Source organism: Procambarus clarkii, chromosome 43 (assembly GCF_040958095.1).
Source record: "Procambarus clarkii isolate CNS0578487 chromosome 43, FALCON_Pclarkii_2.0, whole genome shotgun sequence".
In the NCBI taxonomy this organism is placed as follows: Eukaryota; Metazoa; Arthropoda; class Malacostraca; order Decapoda; family Cambaridae; genus Procambarus; species Procambarus clarkii.
The window spans coordinates 6,613,689-6,640,933 of NC_091192.1; the positions used below are offsets into that span (position 1 = coordinate 6,613,689).

General features: G+C 47.4%; 1 protein-coding gene across 1 annotated transcript in view; it reads right to left on the reverse strand.

Annotated features, from left to right (window-relative positions):
- Nucleotides 1–27,245, reverse strand: part of LOC123756005 (rho GTPase-activating protein 45) — a 975,988-nt gene that overhangs the window by 913,301 nt on the left and 35,442 nt on the right. The window lies entirely within an intron of this gene.

Below are 27,245 nucleotides of genomic sequence, written 5' to 3' on the forward strand. Positions count from 1 at the left end.
TCTCCTAGTCCTCCCTATAATCCGCAACTCCCCTGTCCCCTTGTCCTCCAAGCCATTCCCAACTCCCTCGTCCGATGCATTCCCAAATGATCCGATGTTCCCATCAGAAAATTGCGAACATCAAGTAATCTTGATGTTCTAATCTAAAATCTAAAATCTAAAATCTAAAAATCTAAAAAAGATTAGTTATTTAGTTATTTTAGTAAAAGATTTAGTTAATCTAAAAAGATTACAGCATGTGTTGCTTTTATGTCCAACAGCTGGTGCTGTTTTTCAAAAATAGCATGTTTTTTCCTGTCACAGGTGAGGCATATATATAGTAAGTACATAAAAACACATGCCTATTCGAATGCAACGTTGAGTCAAAATTTCAAAGCACTCGGTAAAGAGGTTTCAAAGATTTCCCTCACATGAAAGTAAGTATCAAAAGAAGGCACCAAACCGGGAAGGCTATGTAGCACCATAAAATGTGCGGGATAATCAGATGGCGCTAAATATCACCAAGGATGCCAATACGAGAACAGAAACGCATAAGGCGAACGATATCAAAAGTATCCAAGTCACCAAGAATTCTATCAGGGGGGGGGGGGCAAGCAACCACGGGGGACGATAGGAAAACAAGACACATGCTCGTCCTGGAAATCAGGACATTCAACAAGGATATGCACGACTGTAAGAGGGACAGTGCAATTTGGACAATAAGGAGCAGGGCGGCGCTCCATTAAGTGACCGTGAGTTAAACGGGTATGGCCAATACGTAACCTAGGCAGAGCCGTTTCCCAAATCCGGTTACGGTGGTAGGAGGAAGGCCACTGGGACACATGACTCTTAAGAGTACGCAGTTTGTTACCAGTAACAGAAGACCAACAACTCTGCCAGCGGGCAAGGATGGAGGCATGAATAACTGGGTAAAAGTCGGAATAAGGAATACCTTTACGGGAGATGCGACAAGTGTGGATAGCTTCCTTAGCGGCAGCATCCGCACGCTCATTTAAAGATACATCAACATGGCTGGGAACCCAGCAAAACTCAACCGACTTAAATTTACTGGAGATAAGAAACAGCCAATGTTGAATCTCGATGACCACCGGGTGGAACGGATTATAGGACCCTAAAGCCATGAGGGCACTCGAGAGTCAACTACCACCACGAAGGAGGATTGACACCGGGAAAGCAGGAGACGAAGAGCATAGAGAATAGCATAAAGTTCTGCTGTAAAGATGCTAGCCTCCGGAGGAAGGCGACACATATAAGAGTGGTCAGGAAAAACAAGAGTAGCCCACACCGTCAGCAGACTTAGACCCAGGTATCCCATATATAAACCCCTTCAATCTCGGTACCCAAATAGTCGACGAACACCACGGGCCCGGACGCACCCTGTCAACCAAAGTGGGGCCCAAACCACTGTAACCGAGAGACCACGCCCTCGTCGGCCGCGATCACAGGGGAGAGGTCTACACTAAGGGGTTTCACACTGGAATCAGCACAGGGAGGTGCTCTAGCGCCACGCTGGGCGCCGCACAGGGCTTCGTACTGGCCTGCGCGCGAGGCTGCACACTGGGGGGGACCAGCGGAGGACACAGGCGCGTCAGGGCCCCTGCCACTGGGCACAGTAGCAGAGGAACCCAGGCGCACATCCTTCCTTAAGACAACGACGAGGTCCGCTCGGCAGGAGCAACCTCCCACCGTGGGAACCCAACAGCAGTAAGGGTAGAGGGCGACTCAGGAGGTAGCACAGTCCCCCACAGCACCGCCAACCTCAGCGGGAGACGCCGGATCAACGTACTCCCCCACCTACACCCAAGGCACACCACGAAGGGGAGATATACTCAGGACCCACCTCGAGCACATGGAGACAGACTGCCGGTCGTCCGAGCTGTCACCCTCATCATTCCGTAACACATCAGAACTCTCTGACGGATGCGCCTTCAAAGCCCAGCCCCTGAGAACTGCAGCCTCCACAGCCGGGGGTACCAGACCACACACCGTAGGAGACACTTCACCGCGGACATCCAAGGGGACAGGAGACATCGCATGCAGAAACGGAGCAGGCAGGGGTGTCTGAGATGGGGCGAGCTGGGGGGGGGGCAGGGACGTCTTTTGCGGGGAAGCCGGTGGCAGGGGCGGGGCCGCCCCAAACCCCACATCAACATCCACACCACCACCCAACACCGGGGCAGAAACCGGCAGGGAATCAACACACGGTCCAGCACGTGGAGACAGGTCCGGTTCCGACAACGGAGGAAAATCCTCCTCCTGGTAGAGGTTAACAGGGGTGACCAGGCGCTCCTCATACCCCGTGGCCAGGTGACCCGGTAGGCCGCACCTGAAACATGTCCGAGGTTGTCCCGCATGAAAAACACGAATCGGGGACCTCAACAGCATGATGAAGAACGATACAGGATCCCGAATGCACATGGCGAGAGTGCGGGTAACACACGGGACCCTCTTCCATCTCCCGGTAGGGACGCATTCATCCTCACATGTAGGACCTGCCCAAACCAGCCAAAGTACCGACGTAGGAGAACCTCAGGGAGCTCAAAAGGCACCCCATGCACTGCCACATACGTCGTGGCTCCATAACGGTCTGAGTGGGTCACCAACCCACCATCTGTCAGGAAGATCGAATGAGTGCCCATCATAGCACGTGACAAGATCTTGATAAATCGCCGGCAAGCCAAACTTGATAATCGCCCGCCGGCCGGCAAGCAGTTGCACACTAAACACAGACTCCACTGGGATACGTAGCATATCAGTCATCACCACCTCCACAGCGTGGTTGGAAGCAATCCCAAAGAACTCCAGGTCAATGGAGGTCTGCCTGGTGACAGGGGACACAGGCCCCCCATGATTACAGACCCTCACGGCCTCTGGGGCCCCTCAGCAGAAACACGGGACACAAGCCACGTCAGCAGCGACACCCAGTTGACAACAACTGCAGTGGTCGGACGGAACAACCGTACCCCACGACAGCCGGAGCAGTTCTCCATGATTGTTAATTGTCTTTGTAGAAGAGTAATTACTCACTGATTGTTTGATTGTCTTTGTGGAAGAGTAACTACTGACTAATTATTTAATTGTCTTTGTGACAGAGTAATTACTGTGAAGAATTATTGTTTGATGATTAATGTCTTATGATTAATCTGTCTTAAGTGACAGATTGTAATTAATATAAATAACCTTGGATTGATTACTGTCTAGATGACAGTAATTAACGTAATTGTTATATTTGATTTGATTGATTATAATCAATTGTTCTTGCCTGTGCAATAGAACTTAAACGTAATTGCTGTTTGTTTTCCTTGCCGTCCAGATAGGGACGTAATTATGATTGTTTACCACAAACTGTCTCAGTGACCAGTCTTGCTGTGTTTGTATTGTTTGTTATTCAAATTGTTTTCTGCAATTGCTTTGGATGGCATCTTGAGTGCAAGTGAGCATCCGATGATTAGTTAGTTCATTTAATCATTGTTTGCCCATGTAAGAGGGCTGAGACGTGTTCTCATTACCAGCTGAAAGAGGTACGGACAGGAGTCCGGCCATACTGGCTTTGATTAGCTGGCATAGTGTCACTTAGGACAATTAACGTAAAGTTAAATCGTTGCGCCTTGTATTAGTATTAAGTTTTGTTAATAAATATTGTTGTTACCGAGAAAAGCGTCTTTATGTCAACACCTTTCAAGCGTACTGTATTTTACCCTAGTCCATCACAAACTACTGCTGATAATCTTGCATTTAATGAGGGCCTACTCTTGGATTTGACCCTAATCATAAGCCTAATCACCAATACAAATTCCGTATGAAAACCCATAGTTACCCTTAAGATTGCACAGGCAATGGAGGCCTAGTGGATAGGAGTACCAGGGAATTGGACTCCGGCGGCTGCTCTCGCCTTTTTTCAGTTTTGAAGTTAAATCTCACATCACTTAACGTGTTGGGCTTTAATTGTGCAGTCCTTCTGACGGAGATAAAAATCTCAGTTTGCAGAATGCCTTTACAATGGAACCATCTCTGACACCCAACATGAAGTGAACAGCAAATTTAAATGTCTCTGAAAAAACTTAAAATTACAATTGGCAGCTGGAAGGAGCCCATTGAGATGCTCAAATGCTTGGAAATGTACGAGCCACGTGGGTGAAGCATTTACAGAGTTCCTATTCGAACAGAGGTTGTCAGTGAAACACTGTTCCAGAAATATTCGAACGTCATCAGTTGTGAGTCGTTTGTAAACAGTGTTTCATTCATAAACGGTGTTTGGCAGTTGGATTAACGAACCCAATTTGTCCTTAGGATACCTGGTTAAAGCAGCGGATGCCCCCCCCCCCCAAGATGCATTCATCATTTTTTACACATTATGCATTAAAAGTAAGTTTGTTCTCATATATAAATAATTTTTATTATTATTATATATTAAAGTTCTATGCATGTGTTGATGAGGACAAGAGGATATTAGGTTTCACTTAGTTGGTCCTTCGACTACGTTTACCCGAACCATCATGACTCTTGACATCAGTTAAGGGGGCAGAGAGACATTGACTCTGCCACATACGTCGTGTCCTCATATTTTCCTCATACCTCATATTTTCCTAAATTGGGTACTTCGAGGAAGGCCTAGGCCCTAAAGTATTGTAAAAGAACTTGTGATTGGAGACCGTGGGAGGGAGTGTGTTAGGTCAACAGCTGTAGGTTTATGTTCGAAATTGTAGTGGATTATATACTGCAAAGAAATTCCTGAAATCTGCAGTAAATACCCTATATCAACTCATGACTATTATTTGCCATATTCTCTGTAACAGTATGTTAAAATGATGTGTTCTAAGGCGACTATAGTGTTTTTAATAAACTCACTTATTTTGTAATCTGAAATAATTCCTCCAATAATTTATCCTGTTGGATTCATTTATCTGTTCCTATGTCTACATTCTATTAAATTAATAATCTCCCTAGTTTTATGTGGCAATAAGTCATTCGCCCTTGTAATTAGAGTAAGTAGGTAAGTATGATTTAAGATATAGTTGTTTAATGAGTTTACGCATGATTAAGGAAAAGTCATGCATTTCCAATAATTGTTTTGGAAAGCATCACCCCAGGCTGTGATTCATACGTGAGGCTGCAAGCAGCCTCGTCCAACAGCCTGCTTGACCAATCCAGCAAGCAGGAGGCCGCGGGGACATTAAGCCCCGAAATCACCGTAAGTTGTTGTTGTTTTAGATTCAGATACTCGGAACAAAAGTTGCAAGTAGCACGGGCTATGGTGAGCCCGTAGTGGATTTAATTCATCGCAAGGCAACCGCTATGTAACTATAAGGTAAGGTATATATTACCAAGTGATCCTTTAAGGTAAGTAACTCAGTGAATGTGATGATGTTAAGCCATCTACTGACCGCACCTGACCCAATTTTCTGTTCCCCGGTGGAAGGCTGTGGTCTCACTGAGACAGGTGTACTTTCCTTCATACTATATGATTTTCTTTTCTCAGAGGTGATGCGAGAGTTACGCTGGAGGGCGGCAGGCAGCCCACCAGGAGTGGCCAGCAAGGACAGTCCTCAAGAACACAAGGCTTGTTTCGGTCAGATCAAGAAGGGCCTGGTCGTTGAAGACAGTGAACTGTCCATGGTACCCAGTGAGTTGTTGGTGTTGGAACGACATATCCCGGGGTGGCCAAGTTGTGTTCGTAGACGGAGTGAACGTCCATCTGTCCTGTAGGTTAAGGCTAGTTTGTGGGTTAAGCCTTAAGAGGAAGCCAGCCAGCGTATTGCTGGAGTTGGCGTTTAGACAATGAGGATACTGTGGAGGACATGCTCGTGAAAAGAGGAAAAGTGGACTCGCCGGCGCGAGTACCTCAGAAGAAGAGCACACAGTGAATGAGCCCTGAGTGTGTGCTAGAGGGAGGACTCACCACGATATAAGACCACAGAGGATTTTGTGGTGTCCTGTGTGAAAGTGACACGTAGGGTGTTATCTGTAAGTGAAGTGTGGTGTGCCACACTTGACCAAGATTCTCCCCTCTGTACAGCACTTGCCGTGGTGTCCAGCCACTGCACTACACATAACGTCTTAAGATGCTCATTGGGTGGTATGAAAAAAAAATTGAATTAGCAGTATTTTGATAATGTTCTCAATTCAAAAAAATTCAGGTAATGTTAATAATTAATTAACAAGTGCACCACGAATTTGTAACATGAAATAGGCGCGCAGTGAGAGGGTTAGACAAAGATGAGTAAATGGTACAGACCCGGGTTGTTACATCATACTACTACAGAAAACATCATGCACATTACTACAATGCTCAACATAAACACCTCGATACAGCACACGACACACACCACTACAATGCACATAAAACACAACTTTATAATGCACACCAAACTGATCTAAAACACAAATCATACACATTTCTATATAGTACATCATACACGCCACTGCAAAGAACATAATACACACCCCGATAATCCATATCATACACACCTCTACAATGCACATCATACACACCACTACAAAGCACATCATACATACCTGTACAGAGCACATCATACATTCCACTACAAAGCCCGTCATACACACCTCTACAAAGCACATCATACCACTAGTATATCAAGGGTAGAAACAGGCGACGTTGTCCTCTAAGTGTTTCCATCATTAACAAGGCGGTAGTGGCGTGATCGGCCGCCGTGGTAAACGGAGTGATTTAATGCTCTAAAATATGGAGACTGCCTCCTGAAAATATACCACCAGTCCAAGGTGAGCTTGAGCCTAAGCTGTCACCCATTTAGTTCCTGACGAGATCCAATGATGCTTAACCTCACCAACCCAATATACCTATAGTGTTAGACATTACAATGCCATTTCCATCGTTTATTTAAGGATGCGTCAGAGTTGTGGGCACAAGGCGAGGCTTAAGGGCGCACCTTGTGACGCCATCCACTATCAAACACTCGCCAGTTGATGATCCAATAATCCTTTAGTTTTACACACAGTAACAGCTTACGGCATCACCATTTACGAGTCTGTTATACTCAGGTGTAAATATACGAAAGGAAAAACTCCTAAAAATAGCAAAGAAAGTTTACATTTTTGAGCGTCTAAGAGTATGAGGTATGTTGGCGAGTCTGTATTTACAGGAGGGTGCCAGTTGCAGCGTCTCGGCGCGCCGCTGCCAACTCAACCCCTGTCAAACCCTTTTGTTTAGGTCGAAACGTATTTTATATACAACAAACATGAGAAGAACTAACTCACTAAATTCCGCATTTACTGTTACTGATTATTCAGTAGGGTACTACATAATAGATCCCCCGGGGAGAGGTCTGGCAGGCCAGCCTCAGAAACTGGGTCAGAGCACGTAAAGTTTTATCTGTAGGTGCAGACGGGCTCAAGCGGGTCAGACTGCCTGCCATCCTTATATTTTACTCGCTCACCGCCACCACCACCAACCAGCAGGAGGCGCCGGAATACTCCACCCACAAGCGACTCTGCTGAGAAGGGGTCTTTGGGGAAGCATAATAATGGCATGCTTTACACACTTCGGTCGCTTGCGTTTATATTTTATTTGAGGGATAACGAGAGGCATAGAAGGGCACGCAATAGTTACAAAAGTGGCAAGAAAGAGAGAGAAGACATATACAACTACTCCAATCCTCTCCAGACATCGTGGAGGCGCGGGGTGACCGCCAGACAAGTGTTGGTCACCTCTCATATCCTCGCATAAGCACGCTCCTTTGGCCATAAGTTATTCATTGTTTTAGACGTAAATTATTTTGTTAACATTATTTGAAAAAGTTTTTTAAAGGATGATGGACTGAGGAATACCACTGACCTCGTCACTGATAGGCATGACACCAACATTGTCCGACCCTTTCACTACACAAATATATGACACCATCGACCCTTTCACTACACACAAACATGACACCATCGACCCTTTCACTACACACAAACATGACACCATCGACCCCTTCACTACACACAAACATGACACCATCGACCCCTTCACTACACACAAACATGACACCATCGACCCCTTCACTACACAAATACATAACACCATCGACCCTTTCACTACACACAAACATGACACCATCGACCCCTTCACTACACACAAACATGACACCATCGACCCCTTCACTACACACAAACATGACACCATCGACCCCTTCAATACACACAAACATGACACCATCGACCCCTTCACTACACACAAACATGACACCATCGACCCCTTCACTACACACAAACATGACACCATCGACCCCTTCACTACACACAAACATGCCATGAGTAGAGAGTACCGGAGACATCCCACTGAAAGCAACCAAGAGCTGTTTAAAACTGTGTCAAGTAGCCAGGAAAGAGAAGATTAAAGAGCGGGAAAGACATTGGTCTGACTTCACTAGCTACATTGGAAGAGAAACATCTGCAAGACAAGTGTGGGCAAAAATTCAGATTGCTAATGTAATGAAATGTATTGAACTAAGTTTCACTCTCTTTCCACAAACAATACAAAAGCATACTCTCATCACAAGCGAGGAGAAAATGAAGAACTACAAATTAATGGTGTAATACATCACCATTCAGTGAATGGATTGATCACTATCGGTACGTTGGCGTCACTGTCGGCTCTAACAAGGGGAAGAAAAAGGTGCTCAACCAACTCATAGGAACATGCACAAGTCGACTCAGGGCACTGAAAGCTATGACCTGGAATGGACATGGAGCCTCTATTGCCGTGCATAAAATTATGTACACAGCCTATGTGCGCTCCGTCATAGACTATGCCGCACCAGTTTTATGCACCTACTCCCAAAGCGATATGAAAAGGCTCGAAAGCATGCAAAATGAAGCCACGACAATCATTCTTGGAGTTCCAAGGACTGCCAAAACATCTGATCTATGAAAGGAGTTGTCCCTCCCCAGTGTTAAAAGCAGAATTAAGGAACTGAATGCTAAGCTTGCAATTAGGATAGCCAGAGATCTCCATTACAATGATATTGCCAAGAAAAACTAAGTTCTGTGCTACTTACGGGGCGAAACAGAAGCAAAAAATGGCATCACAGATCAGTCTGCTACCTCGAAGAACTTCACCTGCTTGAGCAAACCCATGAGCTCATTCATGCCTGTAGAGAGGTTACCTCCCTGGGAGGATGACTCATGCAGAGTTATCTTCAGTGAAATGGCAACGAAAAAATTCCAACATGATACCACAAGAAATGAGGCACAAGTACCTCGGGGAAATTTATAAAGAAGCAGATGATCTAGATCAAATCTACACTGACGGGTCATCTAATCCTGTCAATGGCAGGGCTGGTGCAGCATACACAGTAATTAAGGATAATGCATTCCAACGCAGAAATGAAGAAAAAGCGCGTATTGAGACTGCCTCTTCAACGCAAGCTAAGCTAACTACCATTGTTATGGCGTTAAGATTCTTTGAACGAAACACTAATAGTGCAGTGATTTGCACTGATTCAAAAGCAGCGTTAAAAGCTGAAGTAAAAATCGGACAGAAAATCTTGCGATAGTCACTGAAATTAAGTGAGCTGTGAGGGTACTAATCAACCAGGGAAGAGTCGTCAGATTTCTGTGGATCCCCTCCCATGTTGGAATATGTGGGAATGAACGAGCAGATGTGCTGGCTGCTGAAGGCGCTGAAGGAGACCACATTGAATACTTCATACCCAAGACTACTACAAATTAGAGGTATTGTCAGGCAACATCACCGTGACAAGGTTATTGAGGAAAGGAGGATAGAAGCACAAATCAGCGAATTTGTACGATGGTACAACATGGTTGCAGCTGGCAATCCCAATTATTATGAACGAAAAGGAGGTAGGTGGCCACGGGAGAGAATCAGTAATAGCAAAAATCCGTCTTGGATACAAATATCCAAGGAAATTCGAAATGGAAACATCAGTTGAGCATATAAGTTGCAGAATCTGTGATGAGAATGACGGACACCGCCTTGACCACTACCTGAGAGAATGTCAACACCTGAGAGACATTAGAAATATGTGTAGGATAACAAACTCCACATTGTTTGAGTTAGGAAAACACTATTTGTCAAATATTGATACTGTTCTTAAAAGATTACCCCATTTTGCACCCGCAAGATAACGTAAGATTTTAGGAGTTGACGAATGTTAATCTTCTTGTTTGAGGAGCTGTTCACTTGAGACAGTTAAGCAAGTCCCAGCTGTGTCTGGAAACAAGTGACAGGATGAACAACCCAGCGGGTTTTTTTCCTATTGACCATGGCGGTATGTCCACTCAGAGGATGAGTGGCGCTGCCCAATTCCCTACTCACAGGAGGAGTGGCGCTGCCCATTTGTTCACTCACAGAATGAGAATGAGTGGCGCTGCCCAATACTGTCACTATGGCGGTGTGTCCACTCACAGGATGAGTGGCGCTGCCCAATACTGTCACTATGGGGAGCCGGTCGGCCGAGCGGACAGCACGCGGGACTTGTGATCCTGTGGTCCTGGGTTCGATCCCAGGCGCCGGCGAGAAACAATGGGCAGAGTTTCTTTCACCCTATGCCCCTGTTACCTAGCAGTAAAATAGGTACCTGGGTGTTAGTCAGCTGTCACAGGCTGCTTCCTGGGGGTGGAGGCCTGGTCGAGGACCGGGCCGCGGGGACACTAAAGCCCCAAAATCATCTCAAGATAACCTCAAGATGGCGGTGTGTCCACTCACAGGATGAGTGACGCTGCCCAATACTGTCACTATGGCGGTGTGTCCACTCACAGGATGAGTGGCGCTGCCCAATACTGTCACTATGGCGGTGTGTCCACTCACAGGATGAGTGACGCTGCCCAATACTGTCACTATGGCGGTGTGTCCACTCACAGGATGAGTGGCGCTGCCCAATACTGTCACTATGGCGGTGTGTCCACTCACAGGATGAGTGGCGCTGCCCAATACTGTCACTATGGCGGTGTGTCCACTCACAGGATGAGTGACGCTGCCCAATACTGTCACTATGGCGGTGTGTCCACTCACAGGATGAGTGGCGCTGCCCAATACTGTCACTATGGCGGTGTGTCCACTCACAGGATGAGTGGCGCTGCCCAATACTGTCACTATTACGGAGTGTCCACTCACAGGATGAGTGGCGCTGCCCAATACTGTCACTATTACGGTGTGTCCACTCACAGGATGAGTGGCGCTGCCCAATACTGTCATTATGGCGGTGTGTCCACTCACAGGATGAGTGGCAATGCCCAATACTGTCACTATTACGGAGTGTCCACTCACAGGATGAGTGGCGCTGCCCAATACTGTCACTATTACGGTGTGTCCACTCACAGGATGAGTGGCGCTGCCCAATACTGTCACTATGGCGGTGTGTCCACTCACAGGATGAGTGGCAATGCCCAATACTGTCACTATTACGGTGTGTCCACTCACAGGATGAGTGGCGCTGCCCAATACTGTCATTATGGCGGTATGTTCACTCACAAGATGAGTGGCTACCTTGAGGTTACCTTGAGGTGCTTCCGGGGCTTAGTGTCCCCGCGGCCCGGTCGTCGACCAGGCCTCCTGGTTGCTGGACTGATCAACCAGGCTGTTAGACGCGGCTGCTCGCAGCCTGACGTATGAGTCACAGCCTGGTTGATCAGGTATCCTTTGGAGGTGCTTATCCAGTTCTCTCTTGAACACTGTGAGGGGTCGGCCAGTTATGTCCCTTATGTGTAGTGGAAGCGTGTTGAACAGTCTCGGACCTCTGATGTTGATAGAGTTCTCTCTCAGAGTACCTGTTGCACCTCTGCTTTTAAACGGGGGTATTCTGCACATCCTGCCATGCCTCCTGGTCTCATGTGATGTTATTTCTGTGTGCAGGTTTGGGACCAGCCCCTCAATTATTTTCCACGTGTAAATTATTATGTATCTCTCCCGCCTGCGCTCAAGGGAGTACAGATTTAGGCTCTTTAGTCGGTCCCAGTAATTTAGATGTTTTACTGAGTGGATTCTAGCAGTAAAGGATCTCTGCACGCTCTCCAGGTCAGCAATTTCTCCAGCTTTGAAAGGTGCTGTCATTGTGCAGCAGTACTCCACTCTAGAGAGCACAAGCGTTTTGAAAAGTGCTGCCCAATACTGTCACTATTACGGTGTGTCCACTCACAGGATGAGTGGCGCTGCCCAATACTGTCATTATGGCGGTATGTCCACTAACAGGATGAGTGACGCTGCCCAATACTGTCACTATGGTTGTGTGTCCACTCACAGGTTGAGTGGCGCTGCCAAATACTGTCACTATTATGGTGTGTTCCCTCACAGGATGAGCGGCGCTGCCCAATACTGTCACTATGGTGGTGTGTCCACTCACAGGATGAGTGACGCTGCCCAATACTGCCACCATGGCGGAGTGTCCACTCACAGGATGAGTGGCGCTGCCCAATACTGTCATTATGGCGGTTTGCCCACTCACAGGATGAGTGACGCTGCCCAATACTGTCACTATGGCAGTGTGTCCACTACCAGGATGAGTAGCGCTGCCCAATACTGTCACTATGGCGGTTTGCCCACTCACAGAATGAGTGGCGCTGCCCAATACTGTCACTATGGCGGTGTGTCCACTCACAGGATGAGTGACGCTGCCCAATAATGCCACCATGGCGGAGTGTCCACTCACAGGATGAGTTGCGCTGCCCAATACTGTCACTATGGCGGTTTGCCCACTCACAGGATAAGTGGCGCTGCCCAATACAGTCACTATGGCGGTGTGTCCACTCACAGGATGAGTTGCGCTACCCAATACTGTCACTATGGCGGTGTGTCCACTCACAGGATGAGTTGCGCTGCCCAATACTGTCATTATGGCGGTTTGCCCACTCACAGGATGAGTGACGCTGCCCAATACTGTCACTATGGCGGTGTGTCCACTGACAGGATGAGTGGCACTGCCCAGTACTGTCACTAAGGCAGTGTGTCCACACACAGGACGAGTGACGCTGCCCAATACTGTCACTATTACGGTGTGTCCACTCACAGGATGAGTGACGTTGCCCAATACTGTCACTTTGGCGGTTTGTCCACTCACAGGATGAGTGGCTCTGCCCAATACTGCCACCATGACGGAGTGTCCACTCACACGATGAGTGGCGCTGCCCAATACTGTCATTATGGCGGTATGTCCACTCACAGGATGAGTGGCACTGCCCAATACTGTCAATAAGGCAATGTGTCCACTCACAAGAAAAGTGGCGCTGCCCAATACTGTCACTATTACGGTGTGTCCACTCACAAGATGAGTGGCACTGCCCAATACTGTCACTATGGTGGTGTGTCCACTCACAGGATGGGTGGCGCTGCCCAATACTGTCACTATGGTGGTGTGTCCACTCACAGGATGAGTGACGTTGCCCAATACTGTCACTTAAGCGCTTTGTCCACTCACAGGATGAGTACTTCACCCCTGCCTGCTCTAGTGTCTCACCCCTGCCTGCTCTAGTACATCACCCCTGTCTGCTCTAATACATCACCCCTGTCTGCTCAAGTACCCCACCCCTGCCTCCTATAGTACCTCACTCCTGGCTGCTCTAGTGCCTCATCCCTGCCTGCTCTAGTTCCTCACCCCTGTCTGCTCTAGTACCCCACCTGCCTGCTCTAGTGTCTCACCACTGCCTGCTCTAGTGCCTCACCCCTGCCTGCTCTAGTACCTCACCCTTATCTGCTCTAGTACCTCACCCCTGTCTGCTCTAGTACCTCACCCCTGACTGCTCTAGTACCTCACACCTGCCTGCTCTAGTACCTCACGCCTGTCTGCTCTAGTACCTCACGGCTGTCTGCTCTAGTACCTCATCCCTGTATGCTCTAGTACCTCACACCTGCCTGCTCTAGTACCTCACACCAGTCTGCTCTAGTACCTCACACCAGCCTGCTATAGTACCTCAACCCTGTCTGCTCTAGTACCTAACACCTGTCTGCTTTAGTGTCTCACTCCTGCCTGCTCTAGTACCTCACACCTGTCTGCTCTAGTACCGCACACCTGCCTGCTCTAGTACCTCACCCCTGTCTGCTTTAGTACCTCACCCCTGCCTGCTCTAGTACCTCACGCCTGTCTGCTCTAGTACCTCACCCCTGTCTGCTCTAGTACCTCACGCCTGTCTGCTCTAGTACTTCACGCCTGTCTGCTCTAGTACCTCACCCCTTCCTGCTCTAGTACCTCACGCCTGTCTGCTCTAGTACTTCACGCCTGTCTGCTCTAGTACCTCACCCCTGCCTGCTCTAGTACCTCACACCTGCCTGCTCTAGTACCTCACGCCTGTCTGCTCTAGTACCTCACCCCTGTCTGCTCTAGTACCTCACCCCTGTCTGCTCTAGTACCTCACCCCTTCCTGCTCTAGTACCTCACCCCTGTCTGCTCTAGTACCTCACCCCTTCCTGCTCTAGTACTTCACGCCTGTCTGCTCTAGTACCTCACCCCTGCCTGCTCTAGTACCTCACGCCTGTCTGCTCTAGTACCTCACCCCTGTCTGCTCTAGTACCTCACCCCTGTCTGCTCTAGTACCTCACCCCTTCCTGCTCTAGTACGTCACGCCTGTCTGCTCTAGTACCTCACCCCTGTCTGCTCTAGTACCTCACCCCTGTCTGCTCTAGTACCTCACCCCTGTCTGCTCTAGTACCTCACCCCTTCCTGCTCTAGTACCTCACGCCTGTCTGCTCTAGTACTTCACGCCTGTCTGCTCTAGTACCTCACACCTGCCTGCTCTAGTACCTCACCCCTTCCTGCTCTAGTACGTCACGCCTGTCTGCTCTAGTACCTCACGCCTGTCTGCTCTAGTACCTCACGCCTGTCTGCTCTAGTACCTCACGCCTGTCTGCTCTAGTACTACACACCTGCCTGCTCTAGTACCTCACGCCTGTCTGCTCTAGTACCTCACCCCTTCCTGCTCTAGTACCTCACGCCTGTCTGCTCTAGTACCGCACACCTGCCTGCTCTAGTACCTCACGCCTGTCTGCTCTAGTACGTCACGCCTGTCAGCTCTAGTACCTCACGCCTGTCTGCTCTAGTACCTCACGCCTGTCTGCTCTAGTACCTCACGCCTGTCTGCTCTAGTACTACACACCTGCCTGCTCTAGTACCTCACGCCTGTCTGCTCTAGTACCTCACCCCTTCCTGCTCTAGTACCTCACGCCTGTCTGCTCTAGTACCTCACACCTGCCTGCTCTAGTACCTCACCCCTTCCTGCTCTAGTACGTCACGCCTGTCTGCTCTAGTACCGCACACCTGCCTGCTCTAGTACCTCACGCCTGTCTGCTCTAGTACCGCACACCTGCCTGCTCTAGTACCTCACGCCTGTCTGCTCTAGTACTACACACCTGCCTGCTCTAGTACCTCACGCCTGTCTGCTCTAGTACCTCACCCCTGTCTGCTCTAGTACCTCACCCCTGTCTGCTCTAGTACCTCACCCCTTCCTGCTCTAGTACCTCACCCCTGTCTGCTCTAGTACCTCACCCCTGTCTGCTCTAGTACCTCACCCCTGCCTGCTCTAGTACCTCACGCCTGCCTGCTCTAGTGTCTCACCACTGCCTGCTCTAGTACCTCACCCCTTCCTGCTCTAGTACCTCACCCCTGTCTGCTCTAGTGTCTCACCACTGCCTGCTCTAGTGCCTCACCCCTGCCTGCTCTAGTACCTCACGCCTGCCTGCTCTAGTACCTCACGCCTGTCTGCTCTAGTACCTCACGCCTGTCTGCTCTAGTACTTTACGCCTGTCTGCTCTAGTACCTCACCCCTGCTTGCTCTAGTACCTCACCCCTGCCTGCTCTAGTACCTCACCCCTGTCAGCTCTAGTACCTCACACCTGCCTGCTATAGTACCTCACCCCTGTCTGCTCTAGTACCTCACCCCTGTCTGCTCTAGTACCTCACCCCTGTCTGCTCTAGTACCTCACCCCTGCCTGCTCTAGTACCTCACACCTGCCTGCTATAGTACCTCAAACCTGCCTGCTCTAGATCCTCACCCCTGTCTGCTCTAGTACCTCACCCCCTGTCTGCCCTAGCACCTCACCCCTGCTTGCTCTAGTACCTCACCCCTGTCTACTCTAGTACTACACACCTGCCTGCTCTAGTACCTCACCCCTGTCGCTCTAGTACCTCACCCCTGTCGCTCTAGTACCTCACACCTGTCTGCTCTAGTACCTCACACCTGCCTGCTATAGTACCTCACACCTGCCTGCTCTAGTACCTCACACCTGTCTGCTCTAGTACCTCACACCTGCCTGCTATAGTACCTCACCCCTGTCTGCTCTAGTACCTCACCCCCTGCCTGCTCTAGTACCTCACCCCTGCCTGTTCTAGTACCTCACACCTGCCTGCTCTAGTACCTCACCCCCTGCCTGCTCTAGTACCTCACCCCTGCCTGCTCTAGTACCTCACACCTGTCTGCTCTAGTGCCTCACCCCTGCCTGCTCTAGTACCTCACCCCTGTCTGCTCTAGTACCTCAAACCTGCCTGCTCTAGTACCTCACACCTGCCTGCTCTAGTACCTCAAACCTGCCTGCTCTAGTACCTCACACCTGCCTGCTCTAGTACCTCACCACTCCCTGCTCTAGAACCTCACCCCTGTCGCTCTAGTACCTCACCCCTGCCTGCTCTAGTACCTCACACCTGTCTGCTCTAGTGCCTCACCCCTGTCTGCTCTAGTACCTCACACCTGCCTGCTCTAGTACCTCACACCTGCCTGCTATAGCACCTCAAACCTGCCTGCTCTAGTGCATCACACCTGTCTGCTCTAGTACCTCACCCCTGTCTGCTCAGGCACCACACCCCTGCCTGCTCTAGTCTCACCCCTGTCTGCTCTAGTACCTCAAACCTGTCTGCTCTAGTACCTCACACCTGCCTGCTCTAGTACCTCAAACCTGCCTGCTCTAGTACCTCACACCTGCCTGCTCTAGTACCTCACCACTCCCTGCTCTAGAACCTCACCCCTGTCGCTCTAGTACCTCACCCCTGCCTGCTCTAGTACCTCACCCCTGCCTGCTCTAGTACCTCACACCTGTCTGCTCTAGTGCGTCACACCTGTTTGCTCTAGTACCTCACCCCTGTCTGCTCAGGCACCACACCCCTGCCTGCTCTAGTCTCACCCCTGTCTGCTCTAGTTCCTCACCCCTGCCTGCTCTAGTACCTCACACCTGCCTGCTATAGTACCTCACACCTGCCTGCTCTAGTACCTCACACCTGCCTGCTCTAGTCTCACCCCTGTCTGCTCTAGTACCTCACCCCTGCCTGCTCTAGTACCTCACACCTGCCTGCTCTAGTACCTCACACCTGCCTGCTATAGTACCTCACACCTGCCTGCTCTAGTACCTCACACCTGCCTGCTCTAGTCTCACCCCTGTCTGCTCTAGTACCTCACACCTAACTGCTCTAGTACCTCACACCTGCCTGCTCTAGTACCTCACACCTGCCTGCTATAGTACCTCACACCTGCCTGCTCTAGTACCTCACACCTGCCTGCTCTAGTACCTCACACCTGCCTGCTCTATTACCTCACACCTGCCTGCTATAGTACCTCACACCTGCCTGCTCTAGTACCTCACACCTGCCTGCTCTAGTCTCACCCCTGTCTGCTCTAGTACCTCACACCTGTCTGCTCTAGTACCTCACACCTGCCTGCTATAGTACCTCACACCTGCCTGCTCTAGTACCTCACACCTGCCTGCTCTAGTACCTCACCCCTGTCTGCTCTAGTACCTCACACCTGCCTGCTATAGTACCTCACACCTGCCTGCTCTAGTACCTCACCCCTGCCTGCTCTAGTACCTCACCCCTGTCTGCTCTAGTACCTCACACCTGCCTGCTCTAGTACCTCACACCTGCTTGCTCTAGTACCTCACCCGTCTGCTCTAGTACCTCACACCTGCCTGCTATAGTACCTCACACCTGCCTGCTCTAGTACCTCACCCCTGCCTGCTCTAGTACCTCACCCCTGTCTGCTCTAGTACCTCACCGCTGCCTGCTCTAGTACCTCACACCTGCCTGCTCTAGTACCTCACCCCTGTCTGCTCTAGTACCTCACCCCTGTCTGCTCTAGTACCTCACCGCTGCCTGCTCTAGTACCTCACACCTGCCTGCTCTAGTACCTCACCCCTGCCTGCTCTACTGTCTCACCCCTGCCTGCTCTACTGTCTCACCTCTGCCTGCTCTACTGTCTCACCCCTGCCTGCTCTACTGTCTCACCCCTGCCTGCTCTACTGTCTCACCCCTGCCTGCTCTACTGTCTCACCCCTGCCTGCTTTACTGTCTCACCCCTGCCTGCTCTACTGTCTCACCCCTGCCTGCTTTACTGTCTCACCCCTGCCTGCTCTACTGTCTCACCCCTGCCTGCTTTACTGTCTCACCCCTGCCTGCTCTACTGTCTCACCCCTGCCTGCTTTACTGTCTCACCCCTGCCTGCTCTACTGTCTCACCCCTGCCTGCTCTACTGTCTCACCCCTGCCTGCTTTACTGTCTCACCCCTGCCTGCTCTACTGTCTCACCCCTGCCTGCTTTACTGTCTCACCCCTGCCTGCTCTACTGTCTCACCCCTGCCTGCTTTACTGTCTCACCCCTGCCTGCTTTACTGTCTCACCCCTGCCTGCTCTACTGTCTCACCCCTGCCTGCTTTACTGTCTCACCCCTGCCTGCTTTACTGTCTCACCCCTGCCTGCTTTACTGTCTCACCCCTGCCTGCTCTACTGTCTCACCCCTGCCTGCTCTACTGTCTCACCCCTGCCTGCTCTACTGTCTCACCCCTGCCTGCTTTACTGTCTCACCCCTGCCTGCTTTACTGTCTCACCCCTGCCTGCTTTACTGTCTCACCCCTGCCTGCTCTAGTACCTCATTTATTACCCCCATTCATTTAGTAACCACATTCATTTAATACCCCATGTATGTCATTCATCCATGTCACCTACCAAGTTCAAGTTCAAGTATGTTTATTGAGATAAGCAATAAATACATCTCAAAGGGATAGAGTAGCTTAGGCTATTTCTACCCCCCTGCTCACCTACCACCTCACCATTAGAGGTTACCTCGAGGTGCTTCCGGGGCTTAGCCTCCCCGCGGCCCGGTCGTCGACCAGGCCTCCTGGTTGCTGGACTGATCAACCAGGCTGTTAGACGCGGCTGCTCGCAGCCTGACGTATGCTATAGGATGCATACGTCGTATGCGTATGCGTAGAGGATATAATCAGGTGCTAACACAAAAGAATTTGTCTTTGAGAATGTGAGGAGAGATCTTACGAAACGCTTCACTAGGCGTCAGACCCAAATAATAAGTAAAAATGAACTTTGGGGAGTTAATTTGATCTTCCTGCTTCAGTGAAGAAAAACATAAGGAATATCGAGAAGATTCGTGCTAGAATCATAAATCTAAAAATTTCTGTCGTTTTCAATGAAATATGTTAAAAAGAAAGACTGCTACCAAATTATACTCAGATATATATATATATATATATATATATATTATTAAATATGACCGAAAAAGTAAGATTAATAATTCTAACACGAATTTTCTCAATCTTTCGTACATTTCTTTTCACTGTTGGAGGTAATTCAAAAATCAATTCTCCAAAATTCATTTTTATTTCTAGTCTGACGCGATACTTGAGCGCGTTTCGTAAAACTTATTACATTTTCAAAGACTTTACACATACACAACTGAATAGAACTTACATATCTCCGATTTGTTTATATCTACATTTGAGTGAGGTGGATGGGGTGAGGTGGTATTTAATAGGGTATTAATTTCATCAACACAAGACAGAACACGAAACAATGGGTATTGAAATGGAAGTGATTGTAGAAAGCCTATTGGTCCATATTTCTTGATGCTTCTATATTGGAGCGGAGTCTTGAGGTGGGTAGAATATAGTTGTGCATTAATTGGCTGTTGATTGCTGGTGTTGACTTCTTAATGTGCAGTGCCTCGCAAACGTCAAGCCGTCTGCTATCGCTGTATCTATCGATGATTTCTGTGTTGTTTACTAGGATTTCTCTGGCGATGGTTTGGTTGTGGGAAGAGATTATATGTTCCTTAATGGAGCCCTGTTGCTTATGCATCGTTAAACGCCTAGAAAGAGACGTTGTTGTCTTGCCTATATACTGGGTTTTTTGGAGCTTACAGTCCCCAAGTGGGCATTTGAAGGCATAGACGACGTTGGTCTTTTTTAAGCGTTCTGCTTTGTGTCTGGAGAGTTTCTCATGAGTAGGCTGGCCGTTTTTCTGGTTTTATAGTAAATCGTCAGTTTCCTCCGTCATAAAACGGAGGAAAGGGTCCTGAAAGATATTGTTAATAGAACCGTTATCCCTACAGACAAAAATCAGAGGATACAACTGACGATTTACTATAAAACCAGAAAAACGGCCAGCCTACTCATGAGAAACTCTCCAGACACAAAGCAGAACGCTTTAAAAGAGACCAACGTCGTCTATGCCTTCAAATGCCCACTTGGGGACTGTAAGCCTCAAAAAACCCAGTATATAGGCAAGACAACAACGTCTCTTTCTAGGCGTTTAACGATGCATAAGCAACAGGGCTCCATTAAGGAACATATAATCTCTTCCCACAACCAAACCATCGCCAGAGAAATCCTAGTAAACAACACAGAAATCATCGATAGATACAGTGATAGCAGACGGCTTGACGTTTGCGAGGCACTGCACATTAAGAAGTCAACACCAGCAATCAACAGCCAATTAATGCACAACTATATTCTACCCACCTCAAGACTCCGCTCCAATATAGAAGCATCAAGAAATATGGACCAATAGGCTTTCTACAATCACTTCCATTTCAATACCCATTGTTTCGTGTTCTGTCTTGTGTTGATGAAATTAATACCCTATTAAATACCACCTCACCCCATCCACCTCACTCAAATGTAGATATAAACAAATCGGAGATATGTAAGTTCTATTCAGTTGTGTATGTGTAAAGTCTTTGAAAATGTAATAAGTTTTATGAAACGCGCTCAAGTATCGCGTCAGACTAGAAATAAAAATGAATTTTGGAGAATTGATTTTTGAATTACCTCCAACAGTGAAAAGAAATGTACGAAAGATTGAGAAAATTCGTGTTAGAATTATTAATCTTACTTTTTCGGTCATATTTAATAATATATGTCTACAGGAAAGACTGCTACCAAAATATACTAATATATATATATATATATATATATATATATATATATATATATATATATATATATATATATATATATATATATATATATATATATTATATATATATATATACACATACCAGGTTCCAAGGGGTTGTCATAGCCAGGGGGTGATAATGGGGGACGAGCTCCCATGGCCTATAAAATGCTCCTATACGGCATGCGTCTCCAATAGCCTCTGACAACCAAGTCCAACTCCTGGCCTGCACGGGTGGCTTAGTCTTTAAGTCCGGCGGAACTGCTTTTACCGACAGGAGAAGGGGCGAGGGCGTGCCTCTGGCGCCTTAAAACCAGCTGCTCCGGGTAGATGCAACCCGTTCTCGCAAATTCGTAAAGTCAATATTGACTTATTAACTACATGCATAGGTGATATACTAAACATAATAGATACCCTTAAAAAGATTCATAGAAAACACCAACCTTACCTAACCTTGTTAGTATCTTAAGATAAGCATCTTATTGCTTCGTAATTACAATTATTACTTAACCTATACCTATTATAGGTTAGGTAATAATTGTAATTACGAAGCAATAAGATGCTTATCTTAAGATACTAGCAAGGTTAGGTAAGGTCGGTGTTTTCTATCAATCTTTTTAAGGGTATCTATTATGTTAAGTATGTCACCTATGCACATATTTAATAAGTCAATATTGACTTATTAAATTTGCGAGAACGGGTTGGTAGATGGGACTCGATAGCCTGGGAAGGCAGCCCATCTAGGGGAAGGAAAACCCTGATTTTAAACCTCCGCTGCCTTGCGGCCATACCCTTTTTTTGGGAAAGGCTTCAGGAGTCAACCTCGAGGAAAAATCTGGAGTAGGAGCCCCTAAGGCAGTTCGTTGTTGACGTCGACCTCGTTCTGGCAGCTCCTGCGACGGTGCTGGAACCATGTGTATTGGCATTTGCCTTTCTATTGGATAATTTCAGCAACGTGGAGAGGGGGGACCTGCTGCATGGGTAACAGCTTCTCCTCCATATCTACCTACCCAGGCTTTGCGCCCTGTCAGGGCGCAACTCCATAGTCTTTAGACTGAAGGATGCCTACTACTACTACACATACCAGCACAGACACCGCTGGTTGAACATAACAGGGAATAACGAGGCAGAAGATTGTTTAGAATTTGATGAAGATTGGTTAGTTAAGCAACACATTAAAGAGCCAAGGCGGGAAAACAATATTTAGACTTCGTGTTAACTAACATGGAGACCAAATTAATGACATCGAATTAGGGAGTGAGCTTTACCCATTCTTTTCCTGCCAAAATATAACTTTATTGCCTCCTTTCCCTAAATCTATTTCCACACCACTCTCGAGTAACAGGTTAACCCCAAACAAACCCTCCAACTACAGATCCCAACGAGTTGGCAACAGTAACCAGCCCAGCACTAGATAAGTTAACCCCATCTCCAACATACATATCAACCGTGCCATTGAAGTGTTCCCAGTAATCAATTGCATTTGATTTACAATATGTGTAGGCGGCAAGTGACTCCAAGTGCCCTAGGCAGCATAGAGAAGTCAAGATATACAGTACAATGACACACCACATTACCGTGATGTGTCAGTAGCTTGTGAGTACTAAGAGTGCGGGTTCGCGCCCTCCTCATTGCTCCTACTGATGTTCACAAGTCAACATATAGACTTGGCGTCACAATCCTTCCCGCTATTAACAGTTTAACAAATACTGGAAAAGAATGAGTTAATTTGTTAAAGAAGAACAGCTCTCAGTAATACCAGGTTGTGAGGCCCTTATCAGTCTGCGTTTCGCAAGACCTCCATGAGGGCCTTTAGTCATTATTGACTCAAGCAGTTTCATACAACTGACAGAGGTAGTGAAGCAAAGTTCCAAGCAGGTGGCAGTGGAACTTTATCACATAGATCTAACACGTCACACGTCACACAATTTTACTTATAAATTCTCTCCTTCGAGAAGGCTGAATTACAGATTTAGATCCCAGGGCGCAGCTAGATATAAACAATTGGCATGGATTACACGAAAAGTTGTCCTTGCTAATTCAATACAGTTATAAATGTAAATCTAAGAAAAAGAATTTAATGTCATTCACAGCTAGCGATGGACTTGTATATGTCAGTGAGTACATGTAAGTGACAACCACACACACCCACTCATCACACACACACACACACACAAAATTATGAGAAGGATTAAGACAGAGGAGGACAGCTTGAGGCTTCAAGAAGACCTGGACAAGCTGCAGGAATGGTCGAACAAATGGATGTTAGAGTTTAACCCAAGCAAATGTAATGTAATGAAGATAGGAGTAGGAAGCAGGAGACCAGATACAAGGTATCACTTGGGAGATGAAATACTTCAAGAGTGAGAGAGAGAGAGAGAGAAAGACCTGGGGGTTGATATTACGCCAGACCTGTCCCCTGAAGCTCATATCAAGAGGATAACAGCAGCAGCATATGCCAGGTTGGCTAACATAAGAACGGCCTTTAGAAACTTGTGTAAGGAATCTTTCAGAACATTATATACCACATATGTCAGACCAATCCTGGAGTATGCGGCTCCAGCATGGAGTCCATATCTAGTCAAGCATAAGACTAAACTGGAAAAGGTTCAAAGGTTTGCCACCAGACTAGTACCCGAGCTGAGAGGTATGAGCTACGAGAGACTACGGGAATTGAACCTCACTTCGTTGGAAGACAGAAGAGTTAGGGGGGACATGATCACCACATTCAAGATTCTCAAGGGAATCGACAGGGTTGATAAAGATAGGCTATTTAACACAAGGGGCACACGCACTAGGGGACACAGGTGGAAACTGAGTGCCCAAATGAGCCACAGATATTAGAAAGAACTTTTTTAGTGTCAGAGTGGTTGACAAATGGAATGCATTAGGAAGTGATGTGGTGGAGGCTGACTCCATACACAGTTTCAAGTGTAGATATGATAGAGCCCAATAGGCTCAGGAACCTGTACACCTGTTGATTGACGGTTGAGAGGCGGGACCAAAGAGCCAGAGCTCAACCCCCGCAAGCACAACTAGGTGAGTACACACACACACACACACACACACACACACACACACACACACACACACACACACACACACACACACACACACACACACACACACACACACAGCAAAAAAGTTTATCCCGGCCCAAAAGGTAAAAACTGAAATGCAGATGACCCCATGGTTTAATCAGAGATGTAAGCTAGCTAAGCAACAAAGTAAAAGAGCATGGAGAAACTATAGAAATAACAAGACACTTGAGAGCAGAGAAGGTTACCAGAGAGCCAGGAATGAATACGTCAGGGTGAGAAGAGAGGCAGAAGGGCAATATGAAAATGACATAGCAAGCAAGGCTAAGACCCAACCCAAATTGCTGCACAGCCACATCAGGAGAAAAACAACAGTGAAGGAACAGGTAATGAAACTGAGGATAGGGGCAGACAGATTCACTTCAAATGACAAAGAAGTGTGCGAGAAACTCAATATGAAATTCCAGGAATTCTTCACATTAGAGCAAGGAGAAGTTCCAGAGATAAGAGAAGGAATAATTAACCAGGCACCATTAGAGGAATTTGAGATCACCAGTGGACATGTAAGGAAGCTTTTGCTAGAGTTGGATGTGACAAAGGCTATAGGCCCAGATGGAATATCATCATAGATACTAAAGGAAGGAGCAGAAGCACTGTGCCTGCCACTCTCTATGGTGTATAACAAATCACTGGTAACAGGTGAACTGCCAGAAATTTGAAAGGCGGCAAACGTAGTCCCGATATACAAGAAGGGGGATAGACAAGGAGGCACTGAACTACAGGCAAGTGTCCCTAAATTGCATACCATGCAAGCTAGTGGAGAAAATTGTGCGAAAAAAGCAAGTCCAACATCTGGAGCGAGGGAACTTTCTGTCACAACACCAACATGGTTTCAGGGATAGCAAGTCATGCCTCTCGGGATTAATTAAATTCTACGATCGGGCAACAAAAATCAGGCAAGAAAGAGGGGTGGGCAGACTACATATTTTTGGATTGCCAGAAAGCTTTTGACAGAGTGCCACACCAGAGACTAGTGCGAAAGCTGGAGATGCAGGCAGAAGTGAAAGGGAAGGAACTCCATTGGATAAGGGAGTACCTAAGCAACAGAATACAGCGAGTCACTGTGGGGGTGAGGTATCAGATTAGCGAGACGTCACCAGTGGGGTCCAGCAGGGTTCAGTCCTCGGACCCATACTATTTCTTATATATGTAAATGATCTTTCAGATGGTATAGAATCATTCCTCTGATTGTTTGCTGATGATACAAAAATTATGAGGAGGATTAAAACGGAGGAAGACAGTATGAGACTACAAGATGACCTAGACAGACTGCATTAATGGTCCAACAGTTCAACCCGAGTAAATGTAAGGTAATGAAACAAGGCAGTGGAAACAGGAGGCCAGACACAGGATACAGAATGAGAGATGAAGTCCTTCATGAAACTGACAGAGAGAAAGATCTAGGAGTTGATATCACACCAAACCTGTCTCCTGAAGCCCACATCAAAAGAATATCATCTGCGGCGTATGCGAGACTGGCTATCAGAACTGCCTTCAGGAACCTGTGAAGGAATCATTCAGAACCTTGTATACCACATATGTAAGACCAATCCTGGAGTATGCGGCCCCAGCATGGATCCCGTACCTTGTCAAGCACAAGCTGGAAAAAGTTCAGATATGCCACTAGGCTAGTCCCAGAACTAAGAGGCATGAGATACGAAGAAAGGCGGCGAGAAATGCACCTCACGACACTAGAAAACAGAAGAGTAAGGGGAAGACATGATCACTACCTACAAAATTCTCAGAGGAATTGACAGGGGTAGATAAAGATAAACTGCTTAACATAGGTGGTACGCGAACAAGGGGGCACAGATGAAAACTAAGTACGCAAATGAGCCACAAGAACGTTAGAAAGAACTTTTTCAGTGTCAGTGTAGTTAATAGATGGAATGCATTAGGCAGTGATGTGGTGGAGGCTGACTCCATACACAGTTTCAAATTTAGATATGACAGAGCCCAGTAGGCTCAGGAATCTGTACATCAGTTGATTGACAGTTGAGAGGCAGGACCAAAGAGCAAGAGCTCAACCCCTGCAAGCACAATTAGGTGAGTACACATACACACACACACTGAGAGAAATGAGTTGTACCATAACAACTGGAGGACAAAAAAAATTATAGTTGTAGTCATATATAATCCACCACCAAATGACAGAAGACCCAGACAGGAATGGCCACCATTAACATAATAGAGAGAGCGGCATCTGTTGCTAGCAGGAATGGATCTGGACTACTAATCATGAGACTTAAACCACGGGAAGATAGATTGGAGATTGGGAGAACAGAGACCCACATGAGGACCAGAAACATGGAGAGGTAAGCTGCTGGATGTGGCAACAAGAAACTTTCTAAGCCAGCACATCAAGGAACCAACAAGAATGAAAGGAGAAAATGAACCAGCCATGCTTGGTCTGATATTTACCCTTAATGAGTGGGATATTAGGGAAGTTAAGATGGAAGCACCCTTGGGAATGAGTGATCACAGTGTATTGATCTTTGAGTACCTGGTAGAGCTAGGAATTATCTTTCCAAAAAAAGAACTAGGAAACAAAAGGCTGACATACCGAAAGGGGAATTATGAAGAGATGAGAAGTTTCCTAAGGGAAATACCTTGGGACACAGACATCAGAGCTAAGTCTGTACAAGATATGATGGACTATTTCACCAAAAGTGTCAAGAGGCAGTAAACAGGTTTATCCCGGCCCAAAAGGAAAAATCCGAAAAGCAAAAGAAGAATCCATGGTATAATAGGGCATGTATGGAAGGAAAGGAACTGAACGAAAGAGCGTGGAGGAACTTCTGGAACAACAGAACACCAGAAAGCAGAGAGATACCAGAGAACCAGGAATGAGTATGTCAGGGTGAGAAGAGAACCAGAGAAAAATTATGAAAATAATATAGCAAACTAAGCCAACACCGAACCAAAGCTACTCCAGTCACATCAGAAGGAAAACAACAGCGAAAGAACAGGTAATGAAACTTAGAACAGGCGAGGACAGGTATACAGAGAAT